At 29.9% G+C, this 10,284-nt stretch overlaps 1 non-coding gene across 1 annotated transcript; it reads right to left on the bottom strand.

The window, feature by feature from the left end:
• Positions 1–8,911: 8,911 nt before the first annotated feature.
• On the bottom strand, positions 8,912–9,018 carry LOC139850988 (small nucleolar RNA R71). The gene has a single exon (XR_011760356.1). It is a non-coding gene; the product is annotated as a small nucleolar RNA R71 (small nucleolar RNA).
• Positions 9,019–10,284: the final 1,266 nt, after the last annotated feature.

The following is a 10,284-nucleotide window of genomic DNA, read 5'->3' as shown; positions in this document are numbered from 1 at the left end:
GTGTCTGCTAGTGGAAAAGACCAATCGGATTCCATTCTCGGAACTACACGAGAACAGAACAACTAACTCTAGACAGCATTTTTTTCTTAGAACATTTTAATCTCCCCACACTTATGAAAGGACTCGTCCTAATCCATCTGGACGAAGTCACCAACAACTGGTTCCATTGCGATGATCCATTCCAAATACTGTCTTTAAAATGAGTAAATGCACAGCGGAATGTTTCTTTCGTACCTGAGAATAAACATGCTTTCAAGTGTCAACCAAAAGGTTGGTGAGTTCATAAGTTTATCATAAAACAATAAAATTCATCATTTTGATAGACCACAAGATTTAAATCCTGCATGGTACAAATGGGCCCGAAACCTATACCCACTTGTAATGAACATGCGATATCTTTTAAATACAGTACACCTTTCTCGTGTACGAAATCATCTTTCTTAAATCTTAGTAACCGTACACATATCTCGTGCACAAAAATAACATACACATAACCTGTGTATAAAATCATTCTCTCGATACATAACATTCATATCAATTGGTGGCAATTATCATGTCCACATAATTCAATGGTGGCAATTATCATATCTATATAATTCAATGGTGGCAATTATCATGTCCACATAATTCAACGGTGGAAATTATGATGTCCACATAATTCAATGGTGGCAATTATCATGTCCACATAATTCAACGATGGGAATTATCATGTCCACATAATTCAACAATAATCCGCAGAACTTCTGTCTGCATAATATTTCATTCGAGGAATGTTTTGTTTGTGTCTATCTCATCAAACATTTATAAAAGCATTTCATGTATTCGCAGTTTAAAATATATTTCAAAAGCATTTAATAAAGCAGTTGTAAAAACAGCTCATGTATTCTCAGTCCCAAAAATATAAAGAGTAAAAGGGAGTAAATGAAACTCATATTACAATATTTTGTAGTAAAAATATTCATACGACGATACTGAACAATGCAGGGTTGGCCTCGGATTCACGAACCTAAATCATTATATATATATATATATATATATATATATATATATATATATATATATATATATATTAACACTTAGAATCGTAATCGAACATGTTCATATATTATATATTAAATTATGTATTATATATATATTTAGTTTTAATATGATTAATCTTTTATATATATATATATATATATATATATATATATATATATATATATATATATATATATATATATATATATATATATATATATATATATATATATATATATATGATTAGTATTATTTTAAAATTACCTACTTTGTTAAAAATGTTAATATGATTAGTACATACTTATATGTAATATTACTATAAGTATATTTTTTTTATATCAATAATAGTAACAAAGGTTGTATTTGATTATAATGATGATGATGATGATAATAATAATAACAATAATAATAATAATAATAATAATAATAATAATAATAATAATAATAATAATAATAATAATAATAATGATAATAATAATAATAATAATAATAATAATAATGATAATAATAATAATAATAATAATAATAATAATAATAATAATAATAATAATAATAATAATAATAGAGTATAACCTTTGAAGAACAAGCTTTCTAAAAAAAATGCCATAGACCGGGCTCAAACCCGTGACCTCTTGCTTAACCCAAACACACTAAACCATTTAACTGTCGCAGCTTTTCTGATTTAAATCAAGACTTAATTATATTGAACTTATATTAACTGGCTCCCTTTTTCTTCTCCTTCTTTTTCTAAAAAGAAATGCCCCAATTCAGGCTCGAACACGCGACCTCTTGCTTACAGACAACACCCCTAACCTTTGATCTGTTATTGTTTTTCTAAAATTATTATTACTATAAATACTTTTAACTTGTCATTAACTGTTACCTACCTCATACAACCCCACGTTTATTTGTAATCCCACCAATATCATCATCACAGTCCTCATCATCATGTATTATCATTAACAAAACCATAACAACATCATACATTTCATTATCATCATTAAGTGTCTAATAACCACGATCACGAAAGTCAAATATTATTATGATTACGAAAGCATCATCTTAATCATAACATTATTATCGACTTAATCACCATTGTATCATCATTATCTTATATCCTTCTTATAATCATCATCATCATCCTATAATATCATAAATCACGGAAGGGTTTTTGGTTTTTGTTTATGGTTCGACAGAAAATAGGAAACTAGTTTACATGCCATCACGATTTGGGCTTGATTTATTTTTGGGCTTAATGTTGCTAGCTGGTTTGCTAAATGGGCTGAGTAAGGAGACAGAATCGAAGGAGCAGTAATCCAATCGTTGGAGTTTGTGGATGAAGATATTATTAAGGAAAAACAAGTGGGCGGTTTGTATTATCATATTCCCGACATAAAGTAAAAGGGATTTGGGACTTTAAATCAAGCATACTTTATCTCTTTATCATCCATTATTTATCACGTCTTCATCATTACTCTTGTACAATTAGAAATCGAAGCTTAGAGGCTGTAGTAGAAGTTAAATGGATTCGGTGATGATGGTTATGAATCGAAGAAATATGCAGAAAAGTTAGCTGCAAAAATAATAGCAACATGTCGGTTGATTTGCCTGTTCGAGAGGTATGTTGATGGTGTACGTAGTAGGTTGTAAAATAGAAGGGGTAACAAATCAATAGCAAAGGTATCAGCTTTGATGGGTGTTGTTTTGGGGTGGCCTAGATGACGTATTTTCAAACAAGAACACTAAAAATTAGGTATAGCAGTAGTATGATGAGAGTGGTGATTGTTCTAAATTGAAGAGGGTGGTGGTGGAAGGCTTCGGTTAACCAGAGATAGGAGAAAGTGTAGGTTATGTTGGGTGATCGTGACAGGAAACAGGAGCAAGGATTGGTTGTGGTGATAATGGTTGCTCGTTGTGGTCATTGAAACATAAACGTTATAGTAATTGCAGCAACTAGTTGAACTCGAGATTGGAGTAGTAGCAAACAAGTGGGTTCGATGGTACATGGTTTGTGGTTTCAACGAAAAGAGAGAGAACAGAGAGAAAAGAGAGGTCGTGGTTGTTTATCGTTTCAAGTGGTGGTTTGATCGTGGTTTTGAGGATTGTGAAGGTGAAACCATGGTGATGGAGGATTTGATTTCAAGAAGTTGGGGATTGGTGTTCTATGATGGTTTGGTGGTGAAGAGGAAGAAGAAGAAGAATGTATGAGATGTGGTTTTTATCAAATACATGAGATGGTTGATGGGTTATGTCGACAGAAATATAATCATGAAAATAAATAAGTAAAATAAAAGTAGACAAGGACGTGTAACAAATTTTGTTATTATCCTGAGGTTAATTGATTTCTCAATGATTACTGTCAATCAGGAATAAGGATATAATACAAAAAAAAAAAAAAAAAATCGATGGAGACTCATAACAGATCGTGTAATTAATTGTCTTTTTAATTTATAAATACTAGTAAATATAAATATATTAATAATAATACTAATAATAACAATAATTATATAAATAACATTTATACTTAATAAATATAAATTCATTCATAATAATAATTCTTTTAATATTATTAATAATAATAAGAGTAATAATAATACAATTAACAATAATAATACAATTAACAAGTATAATGATATTTATCAACAATACTGTTAATAATAACAAATAAAAATAAATAAATAAAATATTAAGTTTAATAATATCGATAATAATAACTATAAGTAATAATTTTACTAATGATAATAATAATATTTATATAGCAATTTATATGTATCAAATTTCATATCTATATATTATATTAAAATGCTAATAGTCATAATACTGATAGTATTGTTAATATTAATATCTATCTTAATAATGATAATGAAAGTAACAATAATAATATGATTATGTTTTAACTTGTAATTACATATATTAATATTACAATTTATGAATTAAGTAATATTTATATTTATATATATATATATTCACATTTATTTACACACGATTGTTCGTGAATTGTCGGGAATAGTCAAAGGTCAAATGAATATATGAAACAGTTCAAAATTGTTAAGACTCAGGATAACAGAGTTTGCTTATCGTGTAGAAATCATAATAAGGTTAAGTTTAAATTTGGTCGGAAATCTCCGAGTCATCACAGTACCTACCCGTTAAAGAAATTTTATCCCAAAATTTGAGTGGGATCATCATGGCTGACAATAAGTATGTTTTCCTGACTCATATGAGCTGATAAATAGAGTTTTATTACTGTTGAGTAATATGGATAAAATAATTCGACTACACGAAGAGTACGAGTGAAGCTATCATAAAAGAATGAAATGAGTAAATAAAGATTTGTCTTAACCTCTGACGTGGTCACGGTTGATTTCTGGAATTCAAGGGATTTAAAGAAAATCTTCGAAATCTATAAGATTTGATTCTTCGGCGAATAAGGAAATTAAGATCTTTATAATTAAATACGATGATCTGCTTCGATTACTCTGTCTGATATTTCCATTATAAATTAAGCTCTTCCGTTCTCTTATTCACACCATTCCTATACTTTCTTTCTTAATCCATACATCCAAAGATTGTGAAAATACTTAATCCCGTTCTAATCCTTGATATTTTTCTAATTATCAATTCTGTCATCCTTCTTTACGATTTTTCTACCAGAAGAATCTGTGTACTTCTACTATTACCTTGGGGTGATACTATTCTCTTTATATTGCTATTCGTATTAATATTCACAGTTTGTAACCTCCGTGTTGTTATTGGGCTTTATATTTTCTCTTATATTTTGGAGCTCTTTGCCTTTTTATTATCTTCTTGACCTCTAGTAAAGCGAGCAACGGTCCAGAATTCGTAAGTACGGAGTTTCGAATGAACTTAATGTTTTAACCAAGAAAGAACGAGATCGTACGATTTGATTTGTCAGTTTATTAGAATCATTGAGAATAGAACTATCAAGAATTTACTTTCTTGATATGTTCAGAAGTTAAGCAGAATGAAAGATTCATGTAACATGGCACATGATGACGTTATGATATATGAATCATCATGTCCCATTAGAAACTCAGCATTACTTACTGTAATATAATCACGTTGATCAAATGTCATTATATTATACTAACTCATGCATCAGTTCCCAACATTACTTCAATAACATTCATATTTTAAGCTCGAAAGTTTACAGAATATAGAAACTAACAGTTTCTATATGATGTAACACTGATAGCACTAATAGATTAATGATTCAGATAAGAATAGTTATGAAAATATCTTCAGAAATATGGAGGATATTTATGATGAAAGATACGATGATATCTTGGAATTTCTAATATCGAAGGATGGTGAAGAAAATTTGTCCGCAAGAGTCTGGAGTCAGAAGCAAGGTATTCGCTAAAGATTTCATCAGAAATAGAATCATCAGGATTCTTAATGTACAAGTTTAGTCCTTGTGATTTGTTCAGAGACTCCTTCGTAGTTTGCTCAATCAGTTTTTCAGTTTCAACTTTTCTGAGCTTTTCCAACATACTATTCTTTATAATCAAACTTTCGACGATTAAGGTCGTTTACAGTTTCCCACAGTTTCTGCTGCTTCATTCAGCTTTTTCAAAGTTCAATGTATTGATTCGTAGGCTGGGTGCTTTTCAAAATTTCAGAATTGAAGGTCGTAATTCTAGGAGATAATTTTTATATGTATACATATAACTATTGATATAGAAATACTACAAGATTCGATATACTGATTGCTGATTCTCGGTAATTGGTATGGAAATTATTGTTACAGGGTATAGATGTATACATGATGGGGTTTCAATGAATATAATGATGATATTGCTCAAAACAAACATATATTTAGTCGCAATATCGTTCCAAAATGTAATGTTTTTAATTGTAATTTCCTTATTTTTAGTTGTAATCGTTTAAATAAATAAGTGCGAAGACAAAAGACGAAGATCGCTCGAAAATGAAGATTTAAAGACGAAAACGAAGATTTGAAAGACGAAAACGTCCAAAATGCTCAAACGTACAAGTTACACTCCAAGTGGTTTAATTTATCGAAGAATAACATCTAAAAATTGACAAAAGTACAAGTCGCGGAACGCAAAGTACACGATATTAAATTATACAAAAAGGCGTTCGAGAAACCGGGACCGAGACATAAACCGGGCGAAAATGTACGAGACAACGGAGCGAAAATTACAAGTCAACTATGCACAAGAATATAATATAATATATATATATAATTAATATAAATTATATATATTATATATATGTCGACGGTAATAATAATAATAATAAATAAAATAAAAATAATAATAACATACAATCATTTGTGGTGTAACATCGATGCAGATAATTGAATTAAATCATGGCAAAATATCTCAACTAGCATCCAAACCATGCCAAAAAGTCAACAAATGAGAGCTAGATTTGTGCTATAAATAAGCATCTCATCTATTCCAATTCGGTACCAATTCACAGAGATTTTCAATCTCTTTCTCTCTACATAATATATATTTATAATTTAAAATTTAAGTTTAAATTTAAGTTAAGTTTAGTTTGGGTATTGTAATGTTTAATTTACGGATTTTAAGTCGGAGCTCTGTCCTTGTACCGCTACGCTAATAATATCTCTTTTTAACCGTTCCAACTCGCTGTAAGTCTCCACGTCCCAACTTTATTTTCACGTATCGTTATTATCGTTGTTATTACTATCGTTATTATCGTTATTATTATTATTGTTGTTATTTTTATTATTATCGTCGTTATTACCGTTATTTATTATTTATTATTGTTATCGTTTATTATTATTATTATTATTATTATTATTATTATTATTATTATTATTATTATTATTATTATTATTATTATTATTATTATTACCATGTCCACTTTATATAATTTATATTTTTATGCCGTTATAATGTCCAACTAAATATCCAAAGTGGTAACTAAAATGTAGAACCTCTGGACAAATGGATTGAACCATATTATAATATTATGATGTAAATTTGACTATTTTTAACATTAAGTTTAATCATCGACCCATTGTTATATAATTTAATATTTTCACCCCCATCACATAATTTATTAAAATTGATAAACGAAAGTGCATTAAATTTACATAAATTATGCTTCAACACCTCAGTGATCTAGACGGACATATGGACAAATTATTGACAACAATTTAGAATTGTGATCCGGTGGTTTGGGTAATATTATAGTTTATATAATCGTGTAATTATAAAAAGGGAAGACCATTATAATTTTGGTTTTAACGAAATTAAAAACCGGATTAAATCTCAATTTGAATAGTCGGGGTATAATTTAATTCGCTAAAACAATATCTAACGAAAGTTAGATTTAATTTTAGTTAGTTAAATCTTTATAAATCGAAGGATAAAATATAAGGATATATATTAAAACATCGTAATCGGACTTAAAAACAATCCATAATCCAGAGGGGACATATTTTAGTAGCCACTACTTTACTTTATTTTAAATCTCATCAATTTCACTTTTTACTACGTAGATAAATTTTAGTTACTTTTTACCATATTACTTTTTACCATATAGTAAATTTTAATTACTTTTTCTATTTTGCTATATTGCCATGAAAAAACTTATTTCTTCTATTTTGTCAAATTATTATAAATTGTATTTTTATTTTCGTTAATATAGTTATTTAGTTTTAGTTAAATTTAAATTGCGTTTAGCTATAATTAAAGCCTAATTCAAAACCCCCCATTTTAATAGTTTAACTTTTAGCAATTAAAACACCTGAAAACTCCATTTTCCTGTGGGACGAACCGGATTTACCAAATAAAATAATTCTATACGAATAGGACTAGTTGCCTATATGTGTGAAATCAATCCGAAATCATAAAAACGCCATATAATCACAACTAATTTGTGAAATAAAATAAATTCAAATCCGTTCAAAATAAAAGGACACGATCACGCACATCAACTTTTTGGCGTCGCCGACGGGGAAAGTTGGCAGTTAAATAAATAGAAAATTTTTCTGATTCGTAGTAGTAGTTGGATTTGTACGTGGACTGGGTTATTGGAGCCAAACAGTACCCAATTATATTGGGACCAAATGAATCCTGCCCCTCTGCTGCATCTTTTGGCTATTCGAAACGTGGGCAAAATCAGAAGAAAAATCTGTTTGTTTAAAGGTTTTTATCATTGTTTTTATGTTATTCGATCCTTTCGTGAAAATTCATTTTCAAGAAAGTTCAATGTTTATACACTTAGTGAATAAATCCTTCAAGACTACATACAATTTAGTAATTGTATGACCCGTTCAGGAAATCCTAAACTCATTGCACTTAATCCAGAACCTGAAAGAGGCTTGATCAAAAGATTAAAATAGGAAAAACAAAAAAAATTAGGTAGTACTAGTAAACCGAAAACACAAAAAAAAAATATCAAAAAACAAGTAGGAAACATTAGTGGTCAACCAGAAATCAAAACTGAACCTGAAACCATCGTCATTAAAGAAGAAATGGCTGAAGTAACACCTGATCCAAATGATCTACCAATGTGAAATACCAGACCAACTGCTCCCCCTCTCGCTCTTGCACCTATAAGAAGACCTGAAATTGAGGCTGAAAACTGGGAAGTCAAGGGGCAATTTATTCACATGGTATGTGAAAAACAATTCGACGGAAGACTTAATAATAATCCGATAGAACATCTAGAAGCTTTTAAAGATTTATGTGAACTGTATAAAAACAAAGATGTTTCTTCAGATGCATTTAAGTTAAGAACTTTTCCATACTCGTTAATCGGAGACGCAAAAGCATGGTTGAAAGCATCAAAACCTGATTCTATCACAACTTTCAACGAATTAAGAGATAAATTCATTACCCGATTTTTCCCACCGGCAAAAGCCGAAAGACTTAGAACTGAAATAACCACTTTTAAACAAAAGTCGGATGAAACTCTTTATGATGCATGGGAAAGATTAAAAAGAATGTTACGAAAGTGTCCGCAACACGGATTGCAAAAAGGGCAAATAGTACAAACTTTTTATCGTGGTATTGATGAACATACTTGTGGTATATTAGATTCCTCCGCTGGAGGAGTATTTATGTACAAATCACCAAATCAGGCGTATGACATGTTAGAAGACATGTCAGTTCATACTTTTGAATGGACACCGTCTAGAGATCAACAACTTAGAAGGACGGTGGCAAGCCTTGAAGAAAATGATGACAATAACACAACCATAGCTTCACTGTCGAATCAATTCAAAAAGTTTGGAAGAGAAATAGATAAACTAAATTCAACAGTTTTAGCATTGCAAGTAGGCTGTGAAATTTGTGGACAGCCACATTTCACGAAAAATTGTGATATCAATGATCGGCCAATGAACTCAGTAGCACAAGTTAATTTTATGGCCAATCAAAGACTAGGCAATTTTCAAGGAGGAAATTTTAATTATCAACCTGCAAACCCAGGATATCAAAACCCAAAGAATTTTGCTTTTCAAAGAAATGGACCACCTGGATTTTTCAATAGAAACCATCCTCCATTTCCACCTCAACAAAATTTCCAACAACAACCGTTACCTCAATTACCGTATCAACAACAAAATCATAACACGCAACCAGTAGAGAAGAATTCTAACTTTGAAGAAGTTATCATGAATTTTGTCAAAAGTTGATAATGCTAAAAAAAACATATATTTCATAGCATTATCCCTCAAGAAAGACAAGCTTTTAGTTGCAATTATTCTATTTTACAAGTGATATTCGTTTAAATAATAAAAAGTGAAGACAAAAGACAGATTCGACAAATTAAAGACGCAAACGACCAAAAAGCTCAAAAGTACAAAGTACAATCAAGGTGGTTCAAATTATTGATGAGAAATGTCTCAAAATTATAAGAGTACAAGACGCGAAACGCAAAATACAAGATATTAAATTGTACGCAAGGACGTTCGAAAATCCGGAACCGGGACCAGAGTCAACTCTCAAAGCTCGACGCAACGGATTAAAAATTACAAGTCTACTATGCACAAGAATAAAATATAATATTTAAATAATTATATAAATTATTTATATATTATATATTATTATATAAACCGTCGGCAGAATGCAAACAACAACATGTGGGCTGGAAAAAGTGGCCATGCGATCGCATGGCCAGGAAGGATAAAAACCATGCGATCGCATGGCAGTAGGTGAGAGGCCACATGCCTATAAATTCGCAGTTTGGTGAAGGATATATCCATCTTTTATCCATCTCTCTATCTATCACGTATAT

Source organism: Rutidosis leptorrhynchoides, chromosome 5 (assembly GCF_046630445.1).
Source record: "Rutidosis leptorrhynchoides isolate AG116_Rl617_1_P2 chromosome 5, CSIRO_AGI_Rlap_v1, whole genome shotgun sequence".
Classification (NCBI taxonomy): domain Eukaryota; kingdom Viridiplantae; phylum Streptophyta; class Magnoliopsida; order Asterales; family Asteraceae; genus Rutidosis; species Rutidosis leptorrhynchoides.
Note: the sequence above shows the minus strand (reverse complement) of the source record. Positions and strands in the feature narration are given on the sequence as shown.